Source organism: Theobroma umbraticum, unplaced genomic scaffold (assembly GCF_002168275.2).
Source record: "Theobroma umbraticum cultivar Fairchild unplaced genomic scaffold, ASM216827v3 scaffold_147.0, whole genome shotgun sequence".
NCBI classification, from domain to species: Eukaryota; Viridiplantae; Streptophyta; class Magnoliopsida; order Malvales; family Malvaceae; genus Theobroma; species Theobroma umbraticum.
Genome location: NW_018397259.1, coordinates 8,502,859 through 8,521,610, shown reverse-complemented (window position 1 = coordinate 8,521,610; position 18,752 = coordinate 8,502,859). Strand labels below are relative to the sequence as shown.

The 18,752-nt window shown below is 33.7% G+C and overlaps 1 pseudogene; it reads right to left on the bottom strand.

Moving 5' to 3' along the window:
- Window positions 1-10,110: 10,110 nt before the first annotated feature.
- On the bottom strand, window positions 10,111-10,656 carry LOC110415631 (germin-like protein subfamily 1 member 7 pseudogene; annotated as a pseudogene).
- Between the last annotated feature and the right edge of the window lie 8,096 nt (window positions 10,657-18,752).

Sequence of the window (18,752 nt, the reverse complement as noted above, 5' to 3'; positions counted from 1 at the left end):
AGTCAAAATTCTGAGGATAGCAATTGGAGGAATGTTTCTACCTGGCGGCTTATGTTGAATAATTTTTTACATCCCTTGTTATTGTAACAATTCTTTCTGAAATGTGAAACAAAAAAAAAAGAAAAAAGAAAAGAGGTTCCTTATGGACCTCTGCTTCTATTGCAATATGTTTCCAGTTTGAACCTACATGTAAAAGATATATCTAGACTTTGAGTCTACAAAATCTCTCCATAAAACAAATACAACAGGTAGATCCCTTCTTCATAGATGAGAACTGAATGTTACCTAAAAGGAAATAAAAGGCTACAATTCCCGAAGAACAAATCCTAACAAAAGAACTGAAATCGAAATATGATGATTGATGAGTACTCAACCTTTTGAAGCCACTGCTGAGCCAAAATCTAAATGAGCTTGTAATAGCAATTCTGCCCAGACAAAAGCATTTGATAGCCTTTGCCGCAAGGGCGCTTGACATGAAGGTCCAAACATTCCCCAATTTCCTCCACTCTCACAGCTTCTTCACAATCCAGCTCACCATCATCCTACAACAACAAACTTGACATGTTAATGCCACTCGCAAAATGCAAGCTAAATTCATATACAGCCAGCCATCTCAATTTGTCGAAACTTTTCAGAAATCAGAAGTTTGTCAATTTCTTCACTAATTTCCCCAAATGTACCACCATTGATACAAAAAACCAAGAATCAAACCTTTTTTTTCCTCAACAACTAGAAAGTGTGACTCTGAGAAAGAAAAGCAAACCTTTATTGGTTCAGTGGTGCACACATCTCCATCTTCTCGCATTGCCTCATCGCACCATTGACTCATCTATTTTATCCGCTAGCTCCTTCATTATCCCCAACCTCTACCATTAACATACATAACAAAACAATAATGTTGTTGAAGCTATCAAGGCGGAGGAGGGAGAGGTTGATGGATTCTTGGAGTTGTCGGTCATCTTCTTCTTGGTTTGGAACTTCAAAATCTGGTTCTTGTTTGATTTCACTCACTGGTTATGCCTTTTGGGATTTATCAAGCTTTCAATCTTATTAGAGAGATTGTGTTTCCTGGTTGAAATGCTGGGGAGGAGCGAAAAGGCAGAGAAACTGTAAAGAAAGATTTTGTATGGTAGAGCTTTTGATTGGTGTGACGGTAAATGACAAGCCAATCAGAAAGAAGAAAAACCAATTATGTGATGCCTGAAGAAGGGGTCGGTCCAAACTAAAACCAAATTGCATTGTATTTACCTAGAAAACAGGGAGGTTTATATAAGCCAAAGTACATAAGCAACCTCATTATTTTTATTTCAACACAATAATTATAAATTCAATGAAAGAAACAAGTCCAACATTAATCCAGAACAAGCTAGCAAATTTTGATCCCAGTTGGTTTGATTTTTGTTGTATTTCCTAGCAAATTAAGCCTCGAAAAAAAAGGACAAGTTTCTGCGTTGGCCAACTTAGCAAAGTCATTAAAGCATATTTGCTGTCTTATTTTATATTTTCACATATACAGTTAAACAATTATTCCATGCCTTAATTGGAGGAAAAGCAAATGTTTTTGTTCTTTCTTCAATAATTTGGGGCCAACAATGCTAGAGATGGACTCAAAAATTGTACTGTAGTTGAATTTTTAAAGCAGGCTATTTTCTAGTGTTACAGGACATTCCAAGATTAATATAATGGTACAGGACTCAAAAATCTTTTTATCTCATTGCTAACATATATCTCCGGTATTTTTTTTGATTAATATAGTGCATTTCTAACTTATCCAAAAAAAGATAAAAATGAATTTTCTAGAGTATTCTGTAACTATTCGATGTTGATATGCATCATAAGGTGACACTTGTTATTCATGAGATAGCGACACTTACAAGATTTTTAAAGGTAGTCATTCATAAGATCATGACATTTATTTGAATCACATGACTTCTAAATACTATAAAAAGCATTTTTATTGGCAATTTCTCTAAAAACTTTTTGGATTAATACCTTTTCCTTTGTCAACCACCTTAGTCTTTCTGATCAAAAAGAAGAAAAGAGCACAGTTTTTCTATCAATGAATTAAAATGTATGACAATTTTAATGTAGTGTGTTTGTTACTCAATATCATTAAATTTTCAAATGCATTAACTAATTTAGGAAATAATATAATCAAAAATATTTGATATTTTTACTCAATAAAAAAAACACTCTCCCTCTATAGACAACCATCCAACCATCAAAGGCAAAATCAAATATGAGATCTAATAAAAATAACAAAAGTTGGATAAAACAGAACATTTATCCATAAAAAAGGAAAAATATATAAATATAATCTACAAAATAAAGTAGCTTTTACAACAATGGTATTTTTTCTTATAGAAAGATAGAAGATGAAAATAAAAAAAAAGAGTTCACTTGACTCGGTATGTGATACTATATACTTAATAAATTTTATGAAATAAATGAACCCACTAATCTCATTTTTAATCCACAACCGAGTCCAACTCACAATTGGTCAACTCATCTTCAATCCACAACCGAGCAAAGCTACCCTCTAAATCAAAATAGACAGAGCAAGGAATCGAATCAGAATCTGAAAACCATTTTCATCATTAGTAACACTCTAAAGGGCTCCACAGCATTTTTGATTCGAATTTTTGTAACCTGTAAGAAATGGATATAATTGATGAGCTCACTCTTTTTAAAACTACAAGAAATGTTAACATATTGTTAAGAACTTTGATCTCAATTTAATAGAAGTTTTTGAAACCAACTTTTAAATATATTTGAGCACGAATAAATAGGTTTGTAAGAAAGAAGAAGAAGTTACATGGACGTGACCAATTTAAAAACAACTTTACCAATTGCTTTTTAATTCTTGTTTAATGCTTTAGTTAAATACAATACTTTAGCTTGATTTTGTTATGTTTGTAGTTTTTCCCTTAAGTGTTGTTCGTTTTGATTAAGTTGCATTTAAGTGGCTAAATAACTCACATGAGTTTTCCTTGTTAGTTATCGAGCACAAAGGCTATGTATTAATTTCAATGATTTTTGTTGCCCACCTGTTATCTTTCTTTTCAATTATTAATGCCAAATTACAAGTGAATGTTTGTAAAATATTGTAAGTGGCATTTAATTCTAAAATGAAATGGAATCAATAACTGAGCATTTTCTTTTTCTGTTTTTGATTCTTCAGCTTTCATGGTTTTCTTTTATAAAGTCTCTATTCATCATCTTTGTTGAGTTTTATGTTAATTAAAATTTTAGATCTTATTTGATTAGGATTCTTATTTGTGTACAATATTGAATAATTGTATAATTTTTAAACCTCTTATTCCACATCGAGTTCTAATCACATTCTACTTTAGATTTTTATATTATAAAAGTGAATATCTAGGCTTTAGAATTGTAAGTAGTGCTTTGAGAGCTCTAGAGAGGGAACACCTAGTAATTCTGTCTTTTACTCTAGGTGGAGCTAGAGTGGTTGAGTGAGTGTTGTTGGGAGGTTATTGAGAGAGGGTACGCAAGGGATTTTGGGTTGGTTTAGGAAACCATAGGGGTTAATTTATTATACTTTAATTTCTCAATAATAGAATAACAGTTTTACTTCGTTGACGTAGGTAAGAGGTTGAACCACGTAAATTCTTATATTTTTATGTTAGCTTGATTTCTCTAGGTTTTATCTTTGTTTTTCTTGGGAAATTTTCGTAACAAATTGGTATCAAATCTTCAGGTTTAGTAAATTCAAGATTCAACAAAGATGTCGAAAGTTACTAATTTTATAAAATTTTCAATTGAGAAGTTTGATGGGAAGACTAGTTTCACACAATGGCAGAAAAGGATGAAAGATCTCTTTGTGTAGCAAGGTTTGATGCACCCCTTGCTAGGAAGGGAGGAAAGGCAACCAGATGACATCAAAGATGTTAAATGGTAGAGTTGGAGCAAAGGTGTGTGAGTACTATTTGGCTTTGCATTAGAGATAACGTGTTTAACCATGTTATTGATGAGGATTTTACTTTAAAATTATGGGCAAAGTTAAACAAGATTTACTTGGCAAAATTATGGACAAGTTGTAGCTTAGATGAAAGTTGTATCGCTTAAGGATGGAGGAGAATGTAGACCTCATTAAGCATATGAACGGATTCGATGGGATCATTGATCAGTTGAAGAAAGTTGATGTGAAGGTAGAGGAAAAGGAAAAGGCACTATTGTTCTTGGCCTTGCTCCTAGACTCCTTTGAGATATATGTGGAATCTCTGATATGTGGAATGGATACAATAACGTTAAAACAAACACAAACAGTGTTAATATCTCGTGAAGCCTCAAAGAAAAGTAAGGAAAGGGATAGAGATTCAATGGGCTTGGCATTGGTAACTAAGGTTCGTAGAAGGAAGTCAATTGGCATGGGATCTAAGGGTGGCAAGTCTAGATCCAACAATGTTTAATACTTTCAATGCAAAAAGGGGTTATCCTACAAAAGGAGATGAAAGTAATGAGAAAACAAGTGAGTGTGCTTTCGTTGCTAAAGGTGATGATTGAAATCTCCTTGCTATCTCAAAAATATGAATGCAAATTTTGATTGGTATTTAGATTCTGCTTTTTCCACTCACGTATACTATCAAAAGGATTGCTTTGATTTTCTTCAAGAATGAGTGGTTGGGAATTTAACTTTGGGCAATAAGTCAGTAGTGAAGGTAATAGGCCTTAAAATGGTGAAAATCAAAATGTTTGATAGGGTTGTACGCTCTTTGTGTGGTGTGGCTTATATTCCAGAGATGCATAAGAATCTAATATCATTAAGCTTGTTAGACTCTAAAAAGTATGGATATTCTGCTTGTGATAGAGTGGTAAAAGTCACATAAGGCGACATGGTCCTGATGAGAGAAAATTTGTATAATGATTTGTATCGTCTAAAATGTTAGGCCTTGAAGGGATGGGAATAATGCATAGGAGATGGTACCTACTAACATGAGATTTCATTTGCCAAGAAGGTGATAAAAGGTTCCCATGGTGTAAACGATGGCAAAAGGAAGAAAAATCTTGCTAATAGTGAATCGGAAGGGTCGTCAAGGTCCCTTTTCAAAGGCAATTAATGCCATTGACTTAACGGCTACACAAGTGCATTGGCCATTTTGTGGAATCGAGTGTTGGACCATGCTTGATTTGGTATGTGTAGTTGTGGTAACTTTAAAAGTTAATGGTTTAGAAAATCTTGTGTTTGGAGGGTTGTTTAAGGTGTTGGAAAGTAAGTGGAGTTAGAAAGTTGCAATTGGGTGTGACTGGTGGAAGAGGTTTAAGGAGTTTGAATTCATGTCAAAGGAGGAGATTGGTTAGTTTTAGGTTGACTAGAATTCTAGATCTTATTTGATTAAGATTCTTGTTTCTGTACAACATTGAGTTGTTGTATGATTTTAAACTGCTCGTTCCACATTGAGTCCTAATCACATTTTACTTTAAACTTGCATATATAAAAGTGAATTCCTAGGCTTTAGAATTGTAAGTAGTGTTTTGAGAGCTCTAGAGAGAGAATACCTTATAGCTTTGTCTTTTAGTTTAAGTGGAGTTAGAGTGGTTTGGGTGAGTGTTCTTGAGAGGTTATTGAGAAAGGGTGTGCAAAAGATCTTGGGTTGGTTTAGAGAACTATAAAGGCCAATTTATTATACTTTAATTTCTCAATAATAGAAAAATAGTTTTACTTTGTGGACGTAAGCAAGAGGCCGAAGCACATAAATTTTTGTATTTTTCTATTTGCTTGATTTCTATGGGTTTTATCTTTGTTGTTTTTGGGGTAATTTTCATAACAATCATTTTCTGGAAAAATTCTAAAATCTCAACACATATATGATGTTAAAAGTGTGAGAAGAAGGACTAGAAGGGTTGGTAAACAATGCAAAAAAAAAAAAACCATAAGCAAGTTGTCAGTTAAAATTTTACTATGCAAGTATCCGTAATGAATAGATAGTATATTAGCAAGCGGAGTATCGATCCCATAGAGCATTGATCTAAAATTTTACTAAGTATTAAAACTAGATCAAATTAATGTTATCCAAATATTCAAAATTAATTGATTAACTAAAACTAATTAACTAAAATTTAAACAAACAATAAAAATCAAAATAATAATAACTTGAGTATATATCAAATCAAACAAGCTTAGGATTATAATATCGCTCACACTTCATCTAAATTTTACCTCTCTTCCTTAACTTATTTCAATGGGTTGAATTGCTAATCTAGACTCCTTAATTATTTATAAGGGTTTTCTTACTCATCTTATACAAATATCTAATTTTAACTAAAACACTATATCCCTATGTGAATTGAAATTAAAACAGACTCATTAAAATCAAGCTCTAATCTGGCTACATATGGCCTATAGGTATATCCCTATCCTATATGTAAATCAATTAATATGATCATATATTATCCTAATTTTAGTCTATACTAAATTCTCCTTTCCAAGTTTGTTTAGGTTTCTAAAACAATTTAATTGGTAGCCAAGTAATTAAAAGCATTAAGAACAAATTAGAATAAACAATTCAATTCCCATTGATGATAAGTAAGAAAGAGATTAAAAATATAGATTAAATGTGAGTTCAATTGCAATTCTAGAAAAAAAATTAGCTACTCATGATTGCAAAGACAAATAACATTATAATAATTTCAACCATTGAGAGTAACAAGAAAAATAAAAACTAAGAAAGAAAACAAAACAAATATTTGCCGCCTTGATCTCCAAGTTTGAACCTCAACATCTAGCTTCTTGAATCTCGAAAAGTTATCTCCCTTAATATTCTTCAAAATATCCTATTTATACCAATAAACTTAATCTATAGTTTCGTAAGTTGACCTATGGTTTAATTGGGCTTAAAAGTATAATGAGAGACCCAAAAAATCAATTATTAGTCTTTAAAAATTTTCATTCCCGGCACAGTACATCCAGCCATTTTTCGATACGAATTTCTCTATCTTCAAGTAGAACTAAGTAAAGTGATCTTATGAAATTGTAGCTCTATCTCTTAGCTTTTTAATGGTCCAAGAATTGCATTGTTTGAAGTTCTGTAGCACAAGTTATGATGGAAACACTGAATTAAAACTAATAATTAAAAGAATTGCATCACGCGCGAGTTCTGTAGCGCGAGTTATTTTTCAAAATTAAACCCAATTCCTTTAGCTTCTACGAAAAATATAAAAACTAATAAATAACAATCAAATTAAAAGAAATAGTATAAAATTAAAATATCTCACTTAAAAATAAATTAATTATAAAAATAATTAAAAATAAGTAAATTATAATTAAAAATTGAGGACTTAACTAATATTTTAAAATAAAATTAGACTAAAATAATTCTATAAAATAAAATTATCACAAGTAAACTAAGAGAGCCCTCCTCTAGAGCTCCGATAGCCCCTTGGCTAATGCCTCACTCTTTGACGAGCAATTCAGGAATAGGAACTTTTGTAATTGTTAATGAAGCTAAAGCATACTATCCTCAAGGCTGTGAGCAAAGTGTTATAAGATTTTAGAGAAAATAGACATATATTGATTTTTAAAAACATTTTGTCTTCTGAATTAAATCGATGATCTAAATCCTCTCATCTCTACTCTTTTGTAAATCATTTTTGAACATTGACATTCCACGCTTTTGTAAATCATTTTTGCACACTAACATTCCACGAGCTTAGGATGAATTGTGGTTCTTGGGTTCTTCTAGTGATATGTTACTAGACTTCTTTGATGCTAGTTTTCTTGAGTTCATTGGTTGAGTGGTTCCTTTCCATCCGCAAACTGGTTCAGCATAATAAAGTCCAATTTTAATGCAGAATTCCTATCTCAGTATTTTAAGCCCTTATGGGGTCACTTATTTTTTGCAGAGTGATATCAAATGACAACATTGAAGTGTAAAAAATTTCTATTAATTATACTACTTATGTTAGAGTTTTATGTAATTAATGATGTTAATGAATCCACTATTTTTTTTTTTACAATTTAGTAAAGATTTACATTAAAGACTCTAAATCAAAGTAGATTTAGTAATGACATCACTCAGAAAAACTTTTGGATCCGCCCCTATTGGTAATTGATGTAAAACTCAAGGCTTTGTTATTCACTTTGTAGACCGGAAGGGATTGATGGGGTTGTGCACTCGTTCTAGTTGATATCAAACTTTAGTAGGCTCCGTGGTGCACTTGTTATGCAACCTTGACTTTGATTTTTGCTCTGTTAATGCACTTCGTCCTCAGCCTTATAGGCTGAACTCTTTTTTCAGTGATATTAATGAATATATTTTTATGGTTAAGAAAAAAAAACATGACAATATTCTCAGGGGTGAATGATAGCATGGAGTCTTCCAAAATTTTTAAAATTTTTAAAATTATTTATTTATATTTTTAATACTTTTCAAAATAATTTTTTATTTAATAATTAATATAAATATTTTTTATTTAATAATTAATATAAATAATTTTTTATTTATAATATATTTTTTCTTTTGTCTTTTTCTTTCTATTTATATTATTAATATTATTTATTTTTTTAATTCTATTCCATTTACTCATATGTTCATAGTTTTATAGATTTTCTTTACAATATTTCTATTCTACGTCTTCCTTTTTTGTTATGTAGGATCTATCTTATATTTGTTATTTCCTTTTTTCTGTTATATGGATTTCATTTTCCATGATTTTAGTTATTAAAAATTAAAAATTTATTATGTAATGTAAATATAAGTTATAATATTACACAGTTGACTATTACTTAAAATTTCGTCAATGTATCATATTTTTGATTAATCCAGATTATTATATAAGTCTTAACAATCACATTCACATCACCACTCAAATCCTTGATGTGTCTAACAACTCTTTGGGCCTAAACCACGTAGCCCTCAAAAACTTAAACTCAAGTTACTAGTAGTAGTAGACTTGGATTATTATATAGGTCTTAACAATCACATTTATATCAGATGTGAGATGTTGGGTATCACAAAAATTGACAATAAGTTTCTTATAAATAATTTAATTATTTATATTAAAAAAAATAATACTAACCTTTTTAATATAAAGTCAATAATTGATGAATTAGAATTCATGAAACATCGTGGAGTGCAACTTTTTCTAAAATACTATTATAAGTTTTTTTTATTTCTTTTGATTTACATGTTAGATAACATTATTCTCTATTATAAATATTTTGATTATTAGTTAAATTCAATTTATTAGATTTAAAAAATTTTAATCCTTATTCTTTTTCGTCTTTGACCCCTTAACAAACTTAACTAGCTCCGTCTTTGAATAATATGAATCTTATTTTCTATCAAAAATATATTAATATTAACTCTTAATTAAAAACATACTATTAATCATACTCAATTTATTTTATTAATTTTTCTAATGTCACTTTAATACCAGCTAAAAGGAGCCAGTGTAACCAGACTAGACTAGTTAAAAAGCGACAAATTTACCTCTTTTCGAAACAAGACAAAGACTCGTTTTCACTTAAATAGACAAAAAAAAAATACATCCCAAAACCTTTGACAAATAGAAAAAAGCACATCTCTCTTGTATATATATATATAAACCCGGATGAGAAAAACCAAGAAAGATGGAAACTAAAGGGAACCAAATACAAGAATCTTTAAGGATAACATTCAAGAAATAAACAAAACAAAAAAAGCAAGAATGCATATGAAAAAGTACATTAGGCATGGAGATTAATAAATTTTAGCATGAGATTGCCAAATTAATGTTTGGAAAAAAAAATCCAGTTTATGAATCTCAATAGTATCTCATATGCTATATTATATAAAATTGGTCTTTTCCAAATTTAGAAGTTCTTAGTTTATTCATTCATGTATATTTTGATTGATGGAAGTAGTAAATTTAAGAACCAACCTTTATTGTTGCTTCCCTGCACCATAGACAGAGTGAACATCTAGCAAGCTACAACTTTATAATTCAAAAGAAAATGATGAACTTTGATCTATCACAAAGAGAGCTACATAAAACACCCTCTTTATTAATATATTCTGATTACAGTAGTATGATTTCACTTAGAAGCAGGAGATTGCAAACAAGCTACTACTCCGTGGCTATGTTTCAAGCCTTTCCCTAATTGTTCTCCCACTAGAAATGAGATTGGAGATATTTCACCACATTATTGTCGAGCTGGAAAGCCTTGGTAAGAACATCAGGATTGATGGGTGGACTGGATCCAAAAATACCATTTGCTACTGTGATCACTCCAGGATTCTGGCTACTTAAACCAGCAAAGGCAACCGCATTAGTCTTTCTTACATTTTGCTGGAAGTGAATGAGGCCAATTGGGAAGATGAAAACATCTCCCAGATAAAGGACTTTGGATATAAGGCGATTATCGGAGTTGAAGGTAACAAAACCAACTCAGAGTGTGCCCTCCAAGACTACTAGGATCTCTGTGGCATGAGGATAAGTCTGAAGTGGGTTTATCCCTCCGTATGGTGCATAGTCAATACATACCAAGGATATGCCAGGAGTGTTTAGGCTTGGTATTTGATCAACATTCACCGGAGTCACAACTGATCCAACAAGATTTACTGTGTTTCTTGGGACGTTAAGCCCTGAGAAGAAGAAATTCTCTGCTGTAGCGAGCTTTAGGTCCTTGCAGAACTTTCCATTCACAAATATTGCAATAATAAATTGTCAATTAACTAATAACATGTCAAGCATCTGCCTTTACAAAGACATGGGGGTTGCATCTGTCTTTACTAAGACATGGGAGGTTTGGGTGTCATTGATTTATTTTTGAAGAATTGTCTTTACTTAACAAATGGATATGGAGATTCAGGAATGAGAGGGAAAACTCATGGCAGAGAATACTTGTGGTTAAAATGGGGGAACATAGAGAGTTTGCTGCTTAGTGTTGGGAACACGAAGCTGATTTTGGGCATATGGAAAAATATAATGAAGCCTTTAGTCTTGATGGACGGTATGGCATAAGTTGTCAAGGAGGGTATGGGCTTCTTGGTTGGCAATGGTAAAAACATCGACTTTTGGAATGACTAGTGGATTGAGGGCATCATTATGAAAGAAAGCTTTCCTAGAGTTTACGCATTGACTAACTCTAAACATGACATAATTGATAACTTTGGTGATTGGGTTGATAACAAGTGGCAATGGGGAATTGAATTTTAATAGAATTTGTTTGGATGGGAGCTGGAGCAATGGAACGATTTCTTAAACTTGCTATCCAAGCAACTTCTTGATAGAAATTTTGTTGACAAGCTGATTTGGAGAGGTACCCTTAGTGGCTCATACACGTCTTAGTCCTTCTGCAGATACGTGTTGGAAAAGGCTCATGTTAGGGACAACTTGTGGAAAGATCTTTGGATGGGTCTTGCTTCCTCTAAAGTTGAAGTCTTCAGGTTGTAGAGATTTGGTAGTGTTGAGTTTTATTGATTGACAAGAGTGTACATATATATATATATATACACAAATATGTAAAACTAATTGATAAAACTAAGTATCTACACAAAGCTAAGATAATAGGAATAGAAATTAGTTTACAATAATAGATAACATCTGGTATTATCCTTAACAGCACCGCTCAAGCTGATGACAGTCTTGACATTAGTCAAAACTTGGCACGATGCTTTTTAAATAGAGATTTACCTAGCAGTTTAGTAAAGATATTGGCTATTTGATCAGCACTGGAAGTAAACCGAATAGCCAATTTACCATGAGCTACCAATTCCCTTACAAAATGATTATATGATTCAACATGTTTTGAGTGAGAATGGAAAACAGGATTGGCAGTAAAACAAATAGCACAAATGTTATCACGCCATATGCTAGAAGGTGAAGAGGGAAGAAAACCCAATTCTCTTAGCAGGGAATGAAGCCAAGCTAACTCAGCAGGGACATTGGCCATGGCTTTATATTCACTCTATATGGAGGAACGAGCTATTTTCGGTTGTTTCTTGGCAATCCAAGAAATCAGATTGACTCCTAGATAAATTGCACAACCATTAGTTGAACATCTATCATCAAGACACCTTCCCTAATCACTATTAATGAAGCATTGGAGCAAAGGAGAACAATTCTTGGCAAAAAACAATCTACAATCAATAGTATGCTTGAGATAACGCAATGAGCGTTTTACAGCTTTCCAATGAGCAGTAGTGGGACAATGCATGAATTCATAGAACTTGTTAACGGAGAAAGCAACATCCGTCCTAGTGAGAGTAATCTATTGAAGGGCCTCAACAATTTTTCTCTACAATTCAGCATCTTCAAAAGGATCACCTAAGGATTTTGACAAAGGAGGACTAGCAGCCATAGGCGTATAGCAAGATTTGCTTGCTGCCATATTGGTTCGAGAAAGCAAGTCTCTAACATATTTTTGTTGAGACAAAAACATACCATCTGGTAAATAAGTAATTTCAACACCAAGAAAATAATGTGGAGAGTCCATCTCACGAGTAGGGAAGCCTTGATGTAAGTCTTTGACAAAAGAATGAATCATATTAGAATAATTACCTGTGACTAGGATGTCATCAACATAAACAAGAACAAATAGCTTAGAATTTCCATGTAGCTTAATGAACAAGGAGGTGTCGACCTTAGATGGAACAAAGCCATGTTGAATGAGATGATTATGAAGCCGTTGAAACCAAGCCCCCGGGACTTGCTTGAAGCCATACAATAACTTTTTCAGTTTATAAAGATAATCGGGATGCTCACTGTAAATATGTCTAGCCAGTTGCTCCATAAAGATTTCATGATCAATATAACCATGAAGAAATGTGTTAGATATATCCAGCTGCCTAAAACACCAACCATAAGAAACAGCAAACGCTAGCACAGTCCTAATAGTTTTGCTTTTATTAACAGGACTAAAAGTTCTAGCATAATCCACTCCCCTTGGCAACGAGATACGTTTTATAGCGATCAACAATGTCATCCGATTTCCTTTTAATCTGGAATACCCATTTATTGCCAATAACATTTTGATGCTGCAGACGAGGAACCAAAGTCCATGTGTTATTGGTAAGGAGTGCATTAATCTCATCACACATGGCATTTTTCAATTCAACATATGGTTTAGCTTGGGAGAATGTGTGAGGTTTTTGAGGAAAAAAGTTTAGTTTGGAGGAAGGCAACAAAGTTGTATGAGCATGTCGTCATTTTTGGAGAGTAGAGGAACACAATTGCATTGTATGCATGCGAGGTGCTGGGGAAGTACAAGTATCGGTGTTGGAGGTGAAGTTATTGGAAACAGGATATTGTGTTAGATCAATGGTTAAATTAAGACTAGGTTGCTGCCATCCTTCTATCCTGGGTTTAATTGCTAGAGAAACTACATTGATCTTGGAAGGTCCAAAGGCTTGATTACTTGGTGCTTGGAGATAAAGTGGCCATTCCAGAGATTTGTGTTGAGTGGTTTCTTTCTGGTGTTTCTCAGGTTCTTGTGGGGTCAAGGGAGCCTTTCAATGGACCAGAGTGTTCTGCCCCGTCATGTGAAGGCGGGTTGGTTTCGTCGATCGGTATTAGAGAGCACCTCATCCAGCTTTCAACAAAATTTTGAGCTTGTTGTTTCTTGTTATGACTGGAGCAGTAAGAGTGATAATGATGGTCTGATTGTTTTTTTTCTATTCATGGGTGTCTGTCCCTTCACTAAGCTCTTTGATTGGTTTTTTCTTTTTTGATCAGGCCAGTATCTTTTGTAATAACTGGTTCTTTGGACAAATGTATAGTTCTCTCCTGCCCTAACCATATTTGCTTATGCTATGGGAGTTTTTGGTGTTCAAGTAAGAGACTCAAAATGACATCGTGGTTATGAGGCCGATAAATTCGCTTATCAAAAAAAAAATTAAGACTAGGTAAATTAAAGTTTGAAGATTAGAAGGAGAGGATAAAGGAGATCGAGAAATTATAGGAGATGAGGAGGATGTGGGATTAGAATCAATTAGAGAAGGGGGCATACTTGGGTAGGTAAAGGTTGACTACAGGTAGGGTGCTACGGATAAAAGATAAGGATAGAGTAGAAGAATTAGAAACATTACCCAAAGGCTTGCATGTGACCGCATGACTATCTTTGTCTAAGAATTTGACATGCCGAGCTAAGTATACCCAACTTGTGTCCAATTCAAGACAACAATGGGCACAACAAGTGGGAGAATCACCTAAATAAACATGGTTTTGTGCAAATATCAATTTTATGTTTATTGTATGGGCGCAATAAAGGAAAAATAGCACAGTCAAAGAGTTCGAAAATGAAATAATCTAGATTTTTGTTAAACAACAAGGAGAAAGGACTTTTATTTTGAGTAACGGGAGATGGTAAGGTATTAATAAGAACAATGGCCATATCAAAAGTAAAATTCCAATATTTTAAAGGGACTTTAGCATGAGCAAGTAAAGTAAGGCCAGTGTCAACAAGATGACGAATTTTGCACTCAACAACACCATTTTGTTCATGTGTGTATGGACAAGCAATGCGATGAATGATATCGATTTAGAGAAAATATCTTTTTAATTTCTGATATTCACCCTTCCTATTTGAATGAAAAGCTTGAATTTTAATATTGAATTGTTGTTCCACAAAGTTGTGAAAATTAAGAAAAATGGAATAGACTTCACTTTGATTCTTTAAAAAGTACAACCAGGTGTATTTAGTGAAATCATCAATAAATAAAACGACATATCTATGTCCTGAACTTGACAGCATAGGAGCCGAGTCCCAAACATTAGAATGAATAATATCAAATGGAGCTTGACTCCTATGACCAACAGAAGCCAAACACAGATGAGCTAATTTGCTTAACAAACATCAAGAACAAGGAGACACTGGTGAAGATTTCGAATAATGCAAATTAAAATCTCTAACTACTTGAGAAACTGTGCGAATGTTAGGGTGGCCAAGTCAAGCATGCCAATCCACAAGAGACAACCATTCATTGGGCAAGGCTTCCTTCTTTATTGGCAAAAAACAAAGAACGTAAATTCCATCTTCACTCAGTCCTTGCAATAGAACCTTCGTAATATCTTGATCCGTAATAAGAAAAGTGTAAGGCCAAAATTCAAACAAACAAGAATTGTCATTAGCAAATTTTTGAACAGATAAGAGATTCTTGGTAATTTATGGGACATGAAAAATATTTTGAAGCTTGAGATTGCCATGAGAAGAAGGAATAAACGCAGTGCCAGTATGAGAAATGTGCAAACATTGGCCATTACCCATATGAAGTTGATCACCACCTTTATAGTCATTGGCAATTGTGAGATTAAAGAGATCCAGAGTAGTATGAAAATTAAGGTCCAAAAACCAAGGTGTAGACTAGCCAACATGAGTGTAATATGTAGATGGATGGGGCGAATAAGGAACAGATGAAGAAGATGGAGACGAGCCATGAAAGACATGATGAGCTTGTGGATTAAAAAACTATGTTCGAGCATAACGCTTTCTGCATTTATCTATTATGTGATTCATGAGTCCACAAATTTGACAAGGGCCCCATGGCGACTTGAATGGGAGATAAAGGATTTTGGATTAGAAGACGGTGGCATAGAAGGTGTAGGAAGGAGAGGGGCAGAATTGTTGGAAGAGGTAGTAGATTTATGGACAATGTTAGCAATTGGTTGTTCAAGAGTGCCTTTAAGAAGAATTTCGTGAACAACTAATTGACCATGCAACTCATGAAAAGGGACAAGATCGAGTCGAAGATTAAAGGCAGTGATAATACTGTGGAAATCACTAGTTATATTTCAGTAAATAATGGCATTAAATTCAGCAAAAGTCATTGTCCACCCAGGAGCACTTAGTTCATCAGCAAGATTTTTGCTCTGTTGTAGATATTTAGAGTTAGAGAGATCATTTTTCTTGAATTCTTGAAGTTCAATGTGAAGTTGGAGTTGACAATTTTGAGAAATAGACTCAAAAGCATTTGCAAGTGCATACCAAATAGCGGAAGAAGAGGATAACCCAATCATATAGGGAAAGATTTCTTTAATTGGAGAAGATATCAGCCAAGAAAGAAGCATTTGGTCTTTTTGAAACCAAGATTGATATTCGGGATTGAGAATTTATTCTTGGGGTTTGGTGGGAGAAGGAATAATATTGGTTGGCTCAGAAAAAGTTCCATCAATAAGACCATTAAGATTTTGATAGTTTAAGAGGGGTAAAATTGAGTTTTCCAGACTAGGTAGTATTTGGTAGTGAGTTTGACAGAAAAGGTGTGATGAGCAGAGAGAGGAAAAGCAGAGGTTTGAGGAATCATACTTAAGGTGATAAAACTCTGACATCATGTACAGATTTGAGAGTGTTGATTTTTATTGATTGATAAGAGTGTGTGTATGTATGTATGCATGTATATATATGTATATATACAAGAATATAAAACTAATTGATAAAACTCAGTATCTAGATAAAGCTAAGATGATAGGAATAAAAATTAGGTTACAATAATAGATAACCTCGAGTATTAGCCTTAACACAGGTGGCAGTTGATAAAGGGGAAGATTGCGGTTAAAGAAGTGCTATTGAGGAAAGGGTTACTCAAAGTAGGCACTGCCTATTGTCTCTTGTGCAAAATGGAACTTGAATTGGTAGGTCATTTATTTTTTAATTGCGATGAAACATAAGGGATTTAACATTTGTGGTTGAGAATTGGGGGTTGAGTTGGGTGAATCATTTTGACCCATCAGTTTGTTTTCTTAATTGTCATGGGGATGCAAGATGCGTGAGCAATGGAGAAATTTGGAGAATGACTTTTTGGGTTATTACCATTTGGATAGCTAGAAACGAGATTGTTTTCAAAGGCAAAATATGTAATTGGGAGCTAGTTTATGATGAGGTCAAGCTCCGAGTGGCATGGTGGGCTAATGCCAAGTGGCCTAACTTAAATCTGTTTATTACTGATTTGGTGAGAATGTCAAGCCTTAGGATGGTTTTGAAGAAAATTAAATGGTGGTATGGCATCTAACTCTGAGGGGCTATTAAGTTTAATGAGAATAGGGCTTCTAGAGGAAATCCAGACGAGATCCGAATAGAGGGAGTGCTTAGGGACGGTATGGGTTGAATTTTAATTCAGTTCTCCACATCGGTTGGTGTGATGGATGCAAACACTACAGAGATTATGGCTATAAAGAAAGCTCTTTAAATTGTGGTAGCATCAAGGTGGGCCAATATGGGCAAACTTATCCTTAAAAGTGACTCAGAAAATGCGGTGAAGTGAGGGAGCCAAAGACAACCCCTTGACAACTAAGACAAACCATGATGCGGATAGAGGATTTTATATGGGTTTCAAATGAAGAGGATGACGTGTAGCAACCTGATTGATTTTGTGGTTGTTGAGCCTATGTTGGAGGATTTTTCTGAGGAGGCCATGGCTATTTTGTTGCTGAATGTTTCTGTGTGCAGGGACTTTGGGGAGCTTTAGCTTCTGGTGCTTGAGGGGTCATTTGGGCACTGTGAAGGATACCGAAAGGATCCTGGAAGTGTACAGTGGAGTTTGATTGTCTTTCTGGCCTTGGGATACTTCTATGAATGATGGTGTTGATGTATAGGGGCTCTTTTTATGTTTTGTCCCTAGTTTACCTCTGTTTTGGCTAAGGTTGTGCTAACCTTACGGCTGGTTGAGGGATGTAAATGTGTTGCTTTTGGGGCTTCTAGAGGTTTCTAGGATCTGTAGATTGTTTTTTGATGTTCTCTGCAGATGGTTTTTGGTGGTTGGAGGCTGATCTCCTCCTGGTTATGTTGATATATTTATCATGGAATTAAATGAAACACAGCTTTTCAAAAAAAAAAAACAACTAGAATTTGTAATTTGGTTGTTTTGCTTCCTTTATTGTATAAAAAATATTATAAGGTTATCTTCCTTTTTTAAAATTATTTGGAAAAGTTGGTGATTATATACCTCAGGATCATGCATTGAGATCCAAACTCAGATTTCCAAGAAGGTGGAGCAGACATTTTTTTTTATCCAAACCCAAAAAGAGTTTTATTAACAGATAATCACAAGGTTTCATAGTTGATGCTAACCACATGATTAGCAGTGTATGATAACGAATACAACACCTAAACAAACTACAAAAATCACTCTTAAAAACAAATACACATGCTTTAAAAAAAAACAAATATACATTGAAAAATCTCAATCACCACTTGCCCCCAAACAATATTTAAAAGGTGAAGTAGACACATGCATTATGTACAAATAAGAAATACTTGGACGTGGAAAATGGAAGACCCCCAACTTCTCCAAAAATCCAACACTTCCTCACCCAAAAGAATTAATGCTAGAGCCTACTTGAGAAACCAAAAAAGGCTCTTTGGATCAGAACAATTGCCCAAGATGTGGCTCCAACCGTACAATAATTGCAGCTTGTTTTTAATGAATGTGGCTCTACCGTGACCATTTCCTCTTGTTTTAACATACCTTGGGTTGACACGTTTGTTTTCCCCTTTGCTATCTGGTCCTTACGATCGGGACCAGAGAAATAAATTTGGTTTCACAGGATAAAGGAAATCAAATTTCCGTAGGCATTGTCGTTGTTAGCAACAATGAAAAGTGGTGCCAAAAGATGGAAAAAAATTTTGAATCTAATGGTTGAGCAGCACAACCATTATTATTATTATTATTTGTTTTTCTCTTTGTCATGACTCAATCATCAAATTAATTAAGTTTGTATCGTTTATACAAACACTTAATTATGGTTATGTAATAGTTTTCTGTATGCTCATGGGACTGCTGCCATAACAATGGTTGGTCCTGTAACAGAATTTTTCC